Below are 14,977 nucleotides of genomic sequence, written 5' to 3'. Positions count from 1 at the left end.
GATTTGCTCCTGCCCCCACCCCCCACGAGGCTGCCAGTGGCAGCCACCCCAGTCACCACGCCACTTGCCCAGCCAGCAGCGGCTGTGGTGGCTACCACGTCTGTTGGGGATGCCGCTGCGTCCACTGCTTCCTCTCCACCGGCCCAAAGCACACGCAAGGGCACGGAGATGGAGATGGAGGCAGTAGCAGCGACCCCCTCCCCCGCCTCACTGCCTGGGCCATCTGGGGCGCTCCCCACGCCTTCGGCACTGGCAGTGCAGGCAAAGAACGGCCGAAAGGTTACCAAGTCAAGGGGGCCCAGTCCGCTGGGCACCCCCTTGCCTTCAGATGACGACATGGACGCCGAGTCCTTCCAACTTTCATCGCAGCAAAAGGAACGGGCTCCGGCGTCCAGGTCAGTAGATAAGTCGAAACCCCCCCCCCAAGAGTCCAAGCCCCTAAAGTCGGCACATAAACACACACATATTTTAGTTGCTCTAAACTTAAATAATGGGAAGAGAAAACATCATCCAGTGGAACTGCAGAGGCCTCATTAAAAATCTTGATGATATCTATGAAATATTTTATTGCAAGCAGCCAAGTGTGATGTGCCTCCAAGAAACGCATTTAAACTCGAAACGCACAAATTTCTTAAACAATTACATTATATTTAGGAAGGACAGAGGTAGTGGTGGTACACGCATTTAAACTCGAAACGCACAAATTTCTTAAACAATTACATTATATTTAGGAAGGACAGAGGTAGTGGTGGTACATCCTCAGGTGGTGTGGCCATCATTGCCCGAAAATCCTTGGCATACCACACTGTCCAACTACAGACCATTCTTGAAGCTGTTGCCATCCGAACGATAATCTTCAATAGGCTTATAACACTATGTTCTGTGTACATCCCTCCTGACTTCCAGCTCTCCAGCTCAGATTTTGAGGGTGTGGTTGATCAGTTACCCGAACCATACATTCTCATAGGTGACCTGAATGCACATAACTCTCTTTGGGGCTGTGCTCGCACAGATGCCAGAGGACGCCTCATTGAGAAATTCGTAACATCGTCGGGAGCATGTCTTTTTAACCAGAAACAGCCTACATACTATAATATAAGACACAACACTTATTCACACCTAGACTTGGCAATTGGATCCGCAGTTCTTTTTCCTTGTCTTGAGTAGGGCGTGGGCACGGACCGATACGGTAGTGACCACTTCCCCACTTCACTAACATATGTAGGTAAAAGCCCGAGCAGTCCATCTTCCCAGAACAGGTTTAATGAAGCAAGAGAAAACTGGAATACATTTACAGATTCATCTAAACTACACCACACATCCATAGGACACCTACATGTTGAAGAAGCTACCCAACTGCTCACGGCGCACATCCTCGACGCCGCCGAAAAGTCCATTCCCCACGCCTCTGGTGCCCGCGCAACCAGGGGAGGCCGTGGTGGAATGAGGACTGTAGTCGGGCGCGAGAGACCCGGAACAAGGCGTGGGGTATCCTACGTCGGTACCCCACGTCGGGTAACCTCATTTTGTTCAAACGGGCCAAGGCGTTAGGAAAATGTGTGCGCCATAAGGCAAAACGAGAGAGTTGGCATTCCTTCATAATATCAATAAACTCCTACACAGACACACGGAAAGTATGGACAAGAATACGCAAACTCAAACGACAACAAACACACAGCCTGCCTCTGGTCAGCACAACAGGGGACACACTCGAAGACAAGGCTGACACACTCGCACAACACTTCCAACACGTGTCCAGTTCAGCACACTACACAAACACTTTCATGAAACACAAAAAAACGGCCGAAAAGAAGCCTATACTAGATAACAATTGGTCAACATCTTCTTATAACTCAGAGTTTTCACTGGATGAGCTGAGGGCTGCTTTGAGCACGTGTAAATCCTCAGCTCCAGGCCCAGACAACATCACATATACAATGATACAACACCTACACGCAGACACACTTGAAGCACTTCTAAATCTATATAAAATATGGCTTTTGGGGCACATCCCACACTCTTGGAGGGAGGCCATAGTAGTGGCTTTCTTGAAGGAGGGAAACGACCCGTCGTCCTCCTCAAGTTACCGTCCTATAGCCTTGATGAGCTGCCTGTGCAAGCTTCTCGAGAAGATGATAAATCGCCGGCTCGTGTACTTCCTTGAGTACAGCGGTCCTCTCGAGAGCTGCCAGGCAGGCTTCAGGGTGGGGCGATCCACGAATGACCAACTCGTAGCTCTTGAATCGTATATTAAGGATGTCTTCGTGCATAAACAGTATTGCGTAACTGTGTTTTTTGATCTCAAGAAGGCCTACGACACCGCTTGGCGCTACGGGATCCTTAGTGACCTCAAGTTATTCGGTGTCTTGGGTAACATGTTAAACACCCTTGTTAGTTACCTGTCGGAAAGAACATTTCGAGTAGGAGTTGGTTGTGCACTCACAAAGGTTTACGTGCAAGAAAATGGCAAACCGCAAGGTGGTGTGTTGAGCTGTACCCTCTTCATAGTTAAGATGAACTCGCTTGGAAAGGCACTGCCACCTACAATCTCTTATTCCATGTATGTAGATGACGTGCAGATATCTTTTAAATCATGTAATATGTCAATATGCGAACGTCAAGTCCAGCTCGGCGTCAAGAAACTTGCCGGCTGGGCGGACAAGAATGGTTTTAAATTGAATCTTGTAAAAAGCTCTTGCGTTGTGTTCTCCAGGAAGCGCGGGGTCCATATGGACCCAGACATTACTCATAATGGTGTGTCGCTTCCTGTGAACAAGGAGCACAAGTTTTTAGGTGTGGTGTTTGACCACAAACTCACATTCATCCCACATATAAAAAAACTTAAGCATAAATGCATGAAAACAATGAATATCCTTAAGGTACTCTCCCACCAATCCTATGGGGCTGACAAAGAACTCCTACTACGGCTCTCTACTGCTTTGGTTGGTTCTCGTTTAGACTATGGCAGTCTGGTATATGGGTCGGCGACTAAAACAGCGTTGTGAATGCTTGACCCAGTGCTGCACTTGGGGCTACGGCTTGCGTCGGTTGCTTTTCGCACTAGCCCTGTCGAGAGTCTGTATGTCGAGTGTAATAAGTGGAGCCTTGAGAACCAACGGACGTACATAGACTTACTTTATGCTTTTAAGATTTCATCGCTGAATAAGCATCCTTTTTATCCTGTCTTTAACAACACATCCACATCTGTGCTGTTTGTAAATCGCCTATCCGTTCCTCCGGCCTTTTCACTTCGAGTGAGAGAGCGAGCCTCGGATCTCAGCGCTTCGTTTTTAGATGTGTACAGGTCACCCTTTTTAAACATTTTACTGCCTTGGCAAGTTCGCCCTGTGTCCTGTGACCTGTCTTTTATAAAACTTGGCAAAAATCGGGTACCACGAGCTGCAATACTGCAACACTTTCTGTCTCTGTAGTTTAAATACCCATTTGCAGAATTCTACAGTGATTCTTCTAAAACCTCCACTATGGTCTCCTGCGCTGCTCATGGTCCGAATATCTAGAACCACGAGCGTGCACACAACAATATTGTACGACACATACTTGAAAATCAAATTCCGAAGTCTATCATCTACACAGATTCCTTGAGTGTTGTTCGCGCACTGTCATCGCATAAGCCCCCCAAAAACCACATAGTTAATCTTGTATTCAACACCGTCATGTCTGTGTATGCGCAAAAGAATCAACTGCTCCTCTGCTGGGTCCCAGGACACGCTGGGATTGCTGGGAACGAGTTGGCAGACGAGAGGGCCGCTGCTGCTGCACTCAGGAACACTGTAGACATTACAACGATACCCTATACAGACGTCAAGCCACACATGACAACACTTGCGCAGAACATGGCAAACACGCTGGAATGAACAGAGAGACAACAAACTACATGTAATAAAAACACGCTTGGGACGGTACACATCTGACTCACACTACAGACACATGGAAGTTGCCTTGGGTAGGCTGCAGATAGGGCACACCCATGCAACGCAGTCGTATCTGCTGATGGGATCTTCTAGACCCCGCAGCAGGTGCGGAGAGGCCCTATCCGTAGTGCACATACTAATCACATGCAAGGCACTTCAGACAACACCACACAAACACTTCAGAGAACTCTACAGACAACATATTCCCCTACATCCATCGTTGTTTCTAGGTGATGATGCCATGGTTTCCGTGAAACGTGGGTTTGAGTATTTGTCAGACGTCAAGTTTTTAAACCTCATTTCCTATCACGCATAATCAAATCTGGCCCTATACACCAGCCATCACCATTATCTTTAATTGATTTTACTATGTTCGGTTTACACGTTTTTATACCTACCCTTGTGTGGTAATCACTTCTCTTCATTAATAACCCCTTCTCTGGCGCTCTTTGCCCTCGTTGCCCTTGCGCCATTAAACACCAACCATCATCATCATCAGCTTTGTAATAGTCTCGGCAGCCGTGTGCACTTTCTTCAAGTTCTGTGACGTTGTCAATACGGACAAGATGCCGAATGTAATTACTGAGCACAGAGTGAATTTTTTCCTTCTCTGTCTCCTGAATGAATACTATACGCTAACTTTCAATGAGACAGTTAAAGGCCAACTGCAACGAAAATTTACCTGCCCCAAATTCTGTTTGAATGCATGGTATATCTCATGTGACCTAATTTTAAACCTCATAAACGCGCAGTTCTTCATTAAAACCGTTCACTTCGGCCAATGCAGCACCTAGCGGAGCGTCACCACGGTGGCGAACTTCCGGATGTGACGTTCCAGTCAGGACTCCCGAGCGGCCGTCGCCTCTCCTCAGTAACCCGTTTACGCGTGGCCTTACGCAAGTGAGCAGCGTAATTTGTGCATCTTGCATGAGTAATTGCTTTCACACATTTCTGTAATGCGAGCAGCTGAAGAAGCGCTGGGTTTCCGAGACATAAAGAGAAAATTCGAAGAGTGCCGGGACTGGTCGACGTGGGGCAATACACCTTCCGCGAGTGAGTACGGCAGTAGCATAACGGCTGATTTCGTGGTTGCGACGGCAGCAGCAGGCTCTCGGTCGACACGACGAGCACGCGAGACGAGTCTACAGCCTACGCGAGGTGATACGCGGTTGGCGTGGCTGGTCAGTGCGTCGGCGCGCAAAACGACTGCGGCAGCTGTGCGGCGTACTGCAAGCTCGCGGCCAGGCGTCTCTACAAGTGTGCAATATGCATAACGGCCGACACGAGACCATACGCTATTGTGGCGGCCGGTCGGGGCGCGAACTAGTGCGGCAGGTAGCTGTGCGGCCCACTGCACGAACGCGGCCGATCGACTCTTGAAGAGCGCGAGTGGCTTGAGTACGGCCGATGCGAGGTGATAGCCTGTTGTCACTGTTATCGTGCTGGTTGCAACGCGAACAAGTACAGCATGCAGCGCTCTACTCGGAATCGATTCAGTTCAAACAACTTCGTCAAAAAAATATAAAAACTAGCCGCTGTTTGCAACATTTCGCTCACTGGTTAGAAAAAAAAATATTTATAAAGGGGGGCACATTTAACAGCATGGAGTCTCAGGAAAGGTTACTGATCCCAGCGAAGACACTGCAGTGCTTTCGTCGCTGCATGGCATCATTATCTAAAGACTTGGTGCGGGCACCCTGCTAACAGGAACAAAACTGCCCATGTAAGCAAAAATAACAAAATTCTGGATTTCCTCGCTCCGGGCTTCACCATGACGCCTCGCGACGCCTGTGTTTTCGTTTCACCGGACGATTTTAGGCACGCCTCAGCAGCTCACAGTGAAACAATAATGGTTATACAAAATTCCAAACCCCTTTTCGTGCATGTTTTAAGTGTTCGAAAAAACGAACAACGCGAAACACATGGCATGCGCACCGTCTTCTCGTACGCAGCCATGGGGGAATCCGGCGGCTGTGCACACTCGATTCCTGAGTGTAACGTCACGTCCGGCAGGCCGTAATGGCCGCCCTTTTTTCGAGTTTTGGTTTGAAAATGGCATTTTTGATCTTCGTTTACGATGCAATCATGCATATTTGGGCCTTGAAATATTACAGGTAGCACTTTTTAAGGTAATACTACCTGAAAATAGTGCATACAAGGAGCCGACATTTTCGTTGCAGTTGGCCTTTAACTCTTTCACGACGGCGCCATAGGCAATCGGAAGCCGGCGTCCGATGATTTTAAATCTCCCGCAAAATCTGAAACCCGCGCTCCACAGACAACTATCGCCATCTGGTGTGTTCATTGGCAACTTCTCTTTCAATTTCGGTTTCGTTTGTTTATGTGTCTCGTGTAGTGCCGGCGTAGCAAGAGAAATTTGAACTGAAGGGGGAAGGGAGGAGGAGGAAAAATGGCGTCGGGTTCGCGCCGCGCTTCGCACAGTCGGACTGCTGTAGCAAGCACTTCAGCAGCTCCTGCTGTCGATTTTTCTGATTCCAGCAGCAGTGAGGGGTCAAGCAATGATGTGGGATCTTCAGATTTCAGTTAGGACGACGAAGCTCCGGTTCAGGTGCCTCGCACTTCAACAAGTGCTGGCAGGTAATTTCGTTGTGACTCCGCGCTGTATTTATAAACAAAACGTGCTTCTTATCTGACGACTGCGGTTTTGATTTTGTGTTTAGGGTCTTGAGAACGTATGGCCGGGATATTTTGCCAAATGCACCGTGCCGTATCGCGCTATCACCTTCAAGATAACCTGGCGCTCGTGTCAGATTAGCGCTGCAGGGTTCAGGTGCGACGCTTGTCGAGAGCGCTCGATTTTCTTTTCTTGTTTTTTACCACCGAACTGATGAGGATTTTGTGCGAGGACACAAAAGAGTACAGTTGAACCTCGATATAACGAACCTCGATTTAACGAAATTCGCGATATAACGAATTTTTTCAAGTTTTCTAACAAAATTTTGCTAAATGCATGTATTTTTGTCTCGATTTTACGAAGTAATTTTGTGCGGCGCTTTCGATTTAACGAAGTCACGGCAAGAAAGGAAGAACGAAATTCCGGTCGAGGCACGTTTTATTTTGCCTCTCAGGCCCTACATTGAAAAAATTCAGTACTCAAATTGTCTCTTGAAGGCTAAAATGAAAGAAAAGCGGTGAAATCTACGGTTAACAACAATTAAAAGCGAAGAACGAAGCTGCACAAACCGCTAGCGGCCATGGACGGTTTAATAGTGCGGCCACTATTTTGACGTCTCCATCGTTGCCTACGCCAGCGCCCTCTATGCTTAGGCTACCGAAGCCTACTTCAAGCTTTTTTTTTTTCTACGCGTCATTGCTCACGGTGCTGCTGCCCTAGGTTGTGCTCGCTGATAACCAAATTAATATTTTGTTCGTGCATCGTTAGGTGAGTCTTGTAAGCAGCATGAGCACTCCAAGAGAAAGAAAAGTGTTCCGAACAAGAGCCTGAGGAAGTTCGGTGAAACTGACAGCCACCGAAGTGTGATGGATGCCATCGATGTTCTGCGGAGGCACGCAGGTGCACACGAATGTTTAAGACCTTGTTAACGCTGTCAGCATACGAGCGTCACGTAAAGCCCGCCATGGTCAAGAAACGCCAAGCACTGCTTACGGACTTCTTCACTACGGCTTGAACATCGAGTGCTGGTGGCAATAAATTGCTCTCTTTGAACGTGGTCATCTTCGTTTCACCAGCGTTCATTAGACAGCTGCGGTGCGGAGAAATCAGTTTCGTAAGGGCTCAGTGGGCATAAAAGTAATTGCTTAATCGAATTTGGCCGGAAGATTTTTAATGTAAGCTTTCCGCTTTCCGGAGCACGTAAGCGCTGCTCCACACAGTGAAGCGGTCCGCGTGTACTCCGCTCAACTCGCAATCATGGCTTTATCTCGAGTGTTGTGGTTGCATCACGCGCCCATACTGCAGAGCCTTTGTACATTAAAAAAGTCTTTCGAAAGTTTCACAGCAGCCTTCCGCTGTTGGCCCGCCGCGCCTAAGCCTACCACTGAATGGACGAAAAGAGGCGTAACTTCGAACGAGCACCTCGGCGGGGTGAAGTTCACGGGACATGGACGCGGGTTCAATTCAGCGGCATTTAGTAGTGACCGAAATGAAAAAAGAAAAAGTGGAAAACTAGTCTGCTATCATATTTAATAAGGCGTTGCGAAAAAAGCACCGGTTTTACGATGACACATGAACTACCGTCGGCTATCCGAATTCCATTGCCCAAGTGTTGAAACTCTTAATTCACACAATTTTCGCGGCCAGTTTTAGTACAAATTTCGCTTTAATTGGAGAGGTAACTACATAGCAGTTGTTGCCTGGCGAGGGCCAAAGTGTTAAAACCCCAATAACTGGTTAAATGAACTGTAAAATCGAAACCTCGATTTTACGAAATTCTCGATTTAACGAAATTTGCGGCCCCAAGTACGACTTCGTTATATCGAGGTTTAACTGTATACCGTAATTACCCGATTCTAACGCGCACCCGATTTTCCTGACAAAAAACCGAAAAAACTTGCACCTCCGATTGTAACGCGCACGGAACTGTGTGAGCAAGAAAAACGAATGCGAGAGAAACGGGTGATTTATTTCACGAAGTAATCTCACTCATCTCACTCCTCGTCGCTCTCCGCTGACCACAACCAACATGTCTTCCTCGGTGCTGTCAAGCACGTTCGCGATGCCACACTTCTGAACTAACGTTCAACCATGGTCGATAAGATCGTGGCCCATGCCTCACACGCCCATGCCGCGAGCTTCTCCAGAGGCGCACGCTTCAGCCGACCGCTCGTTTTGAACGCGTGAGAGCCGCTGCTGCCATTGCTGTTATCAAGCGCGCAAGTGGAACGATTTGACGATTTGTGTGAACGCCGATAGAAAAGCCTAGGCGCCTATGCTTTCTGCGTCCGAAAAATCGTTTCTAAAAGCTTGGGCGCCATCTTGACATGGCGATGGCGATGGGTGGGACGAAATTTCCGCTGTTTCGGTTTCGGTTTCGTATCTGATACTAACGCGCATGCGATTTTTCGACCTATTTTTCCGGAAAAAAAGTGCACGTTAGAATCGGGTAAGTACGGTACTTGGATGCACGTTTTACAGAGACTCACTCACCCTAGAGTGCACTCGCGGCGTGGCACAGCCGTCAGTTGCGCTAGGTTGACGGGCCCTCAAAAATCCAAAACTTGGTGTACACTGTTGATTTATATATTGAATCATAGCCAAGGAACGTAGGAACAATTTGTATATCTTAAAATACCTGAAATAATTTTTAGTCTCGGTAAAAGTGCCGATTTGTGTTTTTCGTATACTTTTCTTGGGGGCTTTTTTCTGATTACTTGACGAATAAACTGTAAGTAATTGTACCTTTAACAAAACTGCTGCTTTGTGTCTGGAAGAGCAATCTGTAAGCTACAACTTCATGCATAGCAAGGCTACGTGTGTCCAGTAGCTCAAGAGAAAAAAAATGTTTGGTGGAAGCACCTAAAATCGGCCGTTTTTCCGCCGTAACGAAAGAGTTAAGCTGACTAGTAGTGCAATAACTTAGTAGAATCGGCACTTGTCCTTAGACTGCTGCCTTAGCCTACCACCTATTGCAGGGTATCTGTTTGCTGCGAGTTCCTTGCGAGTTTGTATTTTGTATGTTCTGGCACTCATGCTTTATCCTCGGTAGCCCTGTTATGTACACCCTTCGTCAAAACTTTCTAGGCTAAGCCAAGAGAGCGGAGGCTGCGAAAAAAGTCACTGTAAAAGTTCACGTCTCAAGCAAGGCGGAAACATTTTATGCCAGAAAGCTAGAGAAAACACCGTTCTTTCTTACTGTCATAAAATAATTTTCTCACATTTCAAGATAAAGCTTATTTTTTTTTAAATTTTTTGTGGTCCAGAAGGCTTACGATTGGCCTAGAAAATTTTGACGAAGGGTGTCGATGCCAAACCAGGTCTTTGGTCTTGCTGCGCATCACTTAGAGTGATGGGGAGCTCCTACGGCTTGCTTGGGTCTCCATGAAAATTGCCACGTCACTTGTTTTTCCTGCTTTACCATTTTCTCCCTCATCAAAAAATAGCCTGCATTGAATGAATCTTTGTTTTTCATTGAAGATTTGTACAGAAGAATTAATACCTCCTTCTCAGGCAATGCGAAACATTTAATAATTACTAACACACTTGGCTTGAGCTATTGTTAGCCCCGTTTTACAAAACTACGTGTGGTCGGACTAGTGGGAGGTCTGCTCCACAAGCTTCATCTTTTGTCGAGGCTTGGTTGGGGCGAGTGATTGACCGAGTAGGTGCAAGTAGAACAGAGTGAAATGTAAAAATTAAAATAGCTACCTGATCCCGTCAATGTAGTTGTGCTGGTAGTTAGATACCAGTAGGTGCAGTCAGATACCGGCCAGAAAAGGGACACCAGAGGAGCAAGAGGCCAAATGAGCTGTCATGATGAAGCCCTCCGGCATTGTTTGAACTGCCGCCCTTTTTTGCAGGTTCATAATGGACTCGGCTGTGGTCCTCTAGTGTAGGCATCAGCTGCTGGCAGTTAAGGTGCGTGTGCTGGGGCAGCCGATGTGATCGAGTCATCCTTTTACGGCAGGAAGTCTTCATTCGAGTCGTCGCTGTGTACAAGGTTCGTATCCGCTAGCAAACACAACAAGGAAAGCACTACGTGTCTGTTTCAGCCCAAACTGAGGTTAAAAGGACGGGCACCGATGTAGGAATTGCCTCTCTAGGGATGACAAACTGAATGCAACAGGCAGTGGTGATGACAATGGTGATGAAGGGGTGGCAGTGAGCTGTCATTTTACAAAGCACTGCCATCATGCCAGAGTAGTTCTCAAATCTGAGACGGACAAGACGAAAGAGTGGGTGAAAAGCTGGAGTCGCTTTGCTGACTGTTACAGGTGGTTGCATTTAATGCAGTCCTCCATCACGGACATCAGCGTGTGAATGGGGCCATGAAGGCAAAATACAGCCTTGGAAGAAGTAGCCTGTGGTCACTCAGATCTATTCCGGCCAACCGCAGACGTTTTGTCAACTAAAAGAATTCAAGAAATGTAGGTGTTGACACCCCCTGCTATCAACGTGTTAACTCCACGATAACATTCAAGTGGTAGAAGCCCCACCACAATTTCCAAGTGATATTTCTTATTCTGGGCTTTTGTTGGCGCAAACAGTGTTCAATCTAAGGCCACAAATGTAAAAGAAATGTAATATCGAACTCGTTTACAACGAATTATCCTGGATATTGAACTATTTCTGGTCACGGTGTTTTTGCAGTGAGAGTATATAACAAAAATTATAGTTTCTTTTTCTCCGAAATTTGATTAATGGTAGGGCACTGCATGGACCTCAATTCCTGCAGTTCCTGGGCCAAAGTCTGATGTAATATTTAGATAAAAGCCCGACCCCCAAAATTTTAAAGCTATCAGCGCTAGCCAAGACGGAGCCAGATAGTATAATGAAATAAGACCGAGCCCAGCATACTGTTCCGTAATATCAGCCCGAGTTTGAAAGACTTCATGAGCCCGAAAAAGCTCTCCTTATCTAAGTGTAGAGCGAATATATTGGATTTGAATTTCTTTTAAGCTTGGACTGAGCTTTGTACAACGCAAATACCCTGAAACAAAAAATGAATTTTCAGGAAAAAAGTGAAATAATTTTTGACTATGTCGTAGTGCCTTTGCACTCCGCTTCTTAAAGGAGTACTGACACCAATTTTAGACGTTAATATAATTGCACCGTTCGCTTCCTTTACTCAAAAGAACACCCTGGCTGAAATATGAGCGGCCTGCGACGCGAAGAACATACTTGAATTGGATTTCATTTATCGCGCCGACGGAGGAGCATGCGGAGCGAAACTCAGCAAACGGACATCAGCGTGGCATCATCCCGTGGTTGCCAAAATAAGTGACGCGGACGGTGCTCGTCAAAAGCTCGTGACGTCACTTCACGCGCACGGCCCCGCGAGCGGTAACTGGGCTCTGGCGCATTCACAAACGGGTGCGCGTAGCCAAGGCTACAGGCATAACCACTGCCCAGAAAGGCACTGTTAGCAAAAATAAAGTTCTACACACGGGAAAAGAAGCGATGATGTAGCCCGGAATTGCAATAGAAGTCGCCATCAGGACTTTTATTTAAAGGAGCCATGAAGAGAAAACACAAGTTTGGTTCATTCAAAAGATTGTCTCGTTAGAATCATACTGACGCCACTTTTAACGTAAACTTCGCTCAAATAAGCTACATAATTAGGAAAAACGGGAATGGTCATGCGACCCACCAGCTCATTTCCCGCAACAGAACCTATGATGTCACATGAGCTAAGCTCTGCGATTGGCGGAGGCTGGCAGAAGCAGACGCAAATTATAGAGCTTACAAACTAGCCGAACGAGCGATTTGCGCTTAGATTTAGGGCACATTCTTTGCAAAGCAATAAGAATGATGGGACAAACAGTGGAAGTTACGAAAGCACATGTAAACATAGAAGTACTGATGCGTTCTGCTGTTCGTACTGCGCACAGCATGCTTGGTTTAGCTGCACAGCACTACGAGGCTTGGGGTTGTCTCAGACGACACTGGCCGATTGACGCAAGCAAGGGTGTCTTACGTGACCACATTTGTCGAGCGAGCACTGTTTCAGGGAACGAATATTTTCTCCCAGAACAAAAACAAGCCAGGTTTAAATGCGGGCAAAAACAAACCAAACGCTTGCCACGGTATGGTGGCGCCATCTAGGTTACGGAACGTAAAGAAACGCGGGAACAAACCAACACCGCTGTACAGGGTGGAGACAACCTTTGAACGGTCCCGTGCCGCCGCAATTGGGCCAACGGGCTCAACGCGTTATTCTTTTTGTTTCCCACGAGACCTAGCAACGCGAAACAGACAATATAAACCGCATATATAATATAAACCGACAATATAAACCGACAAGTAAACCGCATTGCGGCGATAATTTTAGCGCGGTTTTGACACAATGACTTGCTTCGGCGGCGAGCGAGCAACCGAAAATGGTGGCGCCAGCGTATACGTGTCTCTACCCTGTATGGCGGATGCGTGAATGAAGGTACTCTAGGCTGCAGAGCGGTCGGTTCCTGTGATGTCATTTGGGACCACGAAAACGCACGATTGAGCGGGAAAATCAAAATTTTAACCTAAATTGTTTAATTTCTCAGTTATTAAAGCAGGGTTTGTATCCGGACAAGCGCTGGGGGCAATATAAAACACGAAATCTTTCGAATAAAACCAACTTGCATTTTCTCTTCATGGCTCCTTTAAAGCGGTCATCAAATTTCCGCCGCAATGGTAGGCCTAGCACCTTCAGGCCGCTCAGCCATTTAGCTCCGGCGGTGGCGCAGTCGAAACAACGCCCCCACCGGCCTCCGCAGTGTTTTTACGTCTGCACAAAGTGGTGAGGTCATGCCAGGATTCGGTTATATGTGCTTTTCGGGATCAAAGTGCGGGTATTTGAAACAAACAATTTTCAGGCCGTTCAATGTAAGTAATTATTGCGCGCTGAATTATTTAAAGTGCTATTTCGGATTCGAGCGACCATTGAGCATCGATAAAGGCAATAAAAGTGGGACATAAAGTTTTCGTGTCAGTACTCCTTTAGGATCACCGAGCACAGGGTACCTCGCCCTACAGATGCCGAGTTTGCGAACTCTTGCTGCTGGTTCCAGGGTAATTTAACGCTACGGTGGACCGTACTGGTGCGGTCCACTTTGGGAGAGATATGAATCCCTACAGACAAAATATCCGCGCCTGCCGGTCCTGTAGAACTTTCCACGAGAAGTTTGGAAATCCATGTGAGGTGCAACAGCCAGATCTCCGGGCCTCCAACTCTGCTAGCTGTTTCTCCAGACTTGCACCACTGCATTTTTTGTAACCAAAAGTTTAGAATTAGCGGCACACTACTGCCGGACCTCAGGCAATGGCTGGGCCGGCAAGGCCAGAAATAAAATAATTGTTGAAGCTCGAGTCCGCCCCGAGCCCAAAAAAATGCATGCTACCTGGCCCAGGCCCGTTAAAACTACACAGAACTCGCGACAGATGTTTCTAAAAGCTTAAATCAGTGAAAAGCATCAGCATTCGCAACCCCATAATTCTCGGAAATGCACCACATGGCACATTTCATAGCGCGATCATTTTAGGACTGCACAGTTCGTTTGGCACACTGTTCATTCATAAAGATAACGTTTTAGCACATTGCAAGTGCCCTAGTTTATGAAAAGTGATTGATTGGTTATGAGGTTAACGTTTCAACGCTACAAAGGCGATGAGGCATGCCATAGCGGAGGGCTTCGGATTAATTTTGACCGCGTGGGGATCTGGTGAACTCACACCGAAATCTTGAACACACAGTCACTCGTTATACCTCAGTGGAACGGGAAGGGTTTCAGTTCTTGAGCCCGTTTTAATAAAGTCATTATTGCTATTCGCCTCCATCAGAAAAGCACGTTTATGAAATGCAGTGACCCAAGATATCTTGCAGACTTGCGATCATATTAAACAGTTAGGAACTGAACAATTTAAGCAGTGCCGAAGCTTTGCTGCTCAGTCTGCGTGTTCATCGCCTGAGACTATGGCACAAAGTACATTCCGGGCGTGCACTATTCGGAATTCAAAGGGAAACGCTAAGGTGATCAGTATGGTCTGAGGCCTACCAAGGATTCTGTTAGGTTCGCAAAACGGAAAAGAGACAAACACTAAACGGGAAGCTTCTCTCTCAAAGAAAAAGGCGTCCAGTCATCTTTTTCTTTTCGAGGCTGGAGCAGTTATTTGGCACCGCTGACTAGGGTTCGCCCAGTCTTTTCCAACAAGACAAAAAGCACCGCCAGGAAAAGTTTAACGTTTTGAAGTTTATTGGGTAGCTAGGTGTGAAATACAGCTATAACCTCATTGTGATAGCGCAAATGAAAGTGGTACATATGCAAAGCAGGTGAAGATGCTTGTGCCATAAATGGGGAGCTATCTGTGTGGCCAGAAAGCAGCCATGGCCACTCCACCAGAGAGGGATAGTTTTGTGTGCCTCCTT

The 14,977-nt window shown here is 47.0% G+C and overlaps 1 protein-coding gene across 2 annotated transcripts in view; it reads left to right on the top strand.

The window, feature by feature from the left end:
- The window catches only part of LOC144165811 (uncharacterized), a 31,834-nt gene extending 16,886 nt beyond the window's left edge, over nucleotides 1-14,948 (top strand). The window contains exons 5-6 of one of the 2 annotated variants that reach the window (XR_013321522.1): nucleotides 4,720-4,832; nucleotides 10,431-14,948. The gene's annotated coding sequence lies outside the window, so the exon portion shown is untranslated. The remainder of the gene's footprint in view (nucleotides 1-4,719; nucleotides 4,833-10,430) is intronic. The other variant, XR_013321523.1, reaches the window with a different exon arrangement.
- Nucleotides 14,949-14,977: the final 29 nt, after the last annotated feature.

Source organism: Haemaphysalis longicornis, unplaced genomic scaffold, assembly GCF_048455015.1.
Source record: "Haemaphysalis longicornis isolate Haplotype H1 unplaced genomic scaffold, Haemaphysalis longicornis Haplotype H1 scaffold_15, whole genome shotgun sequence".
Lineage (NCBI taxonomy): Eukaryota > Metazoa > Arthropoda > Arachnida > Ixodida > Ixodidae > Haemaphysalis > Haemaphysalis longicornis.
Note: the sequence above shows the minus strand (reverse complement) of the source record. Positions and strands in the feature narration are given on the sequence as shown.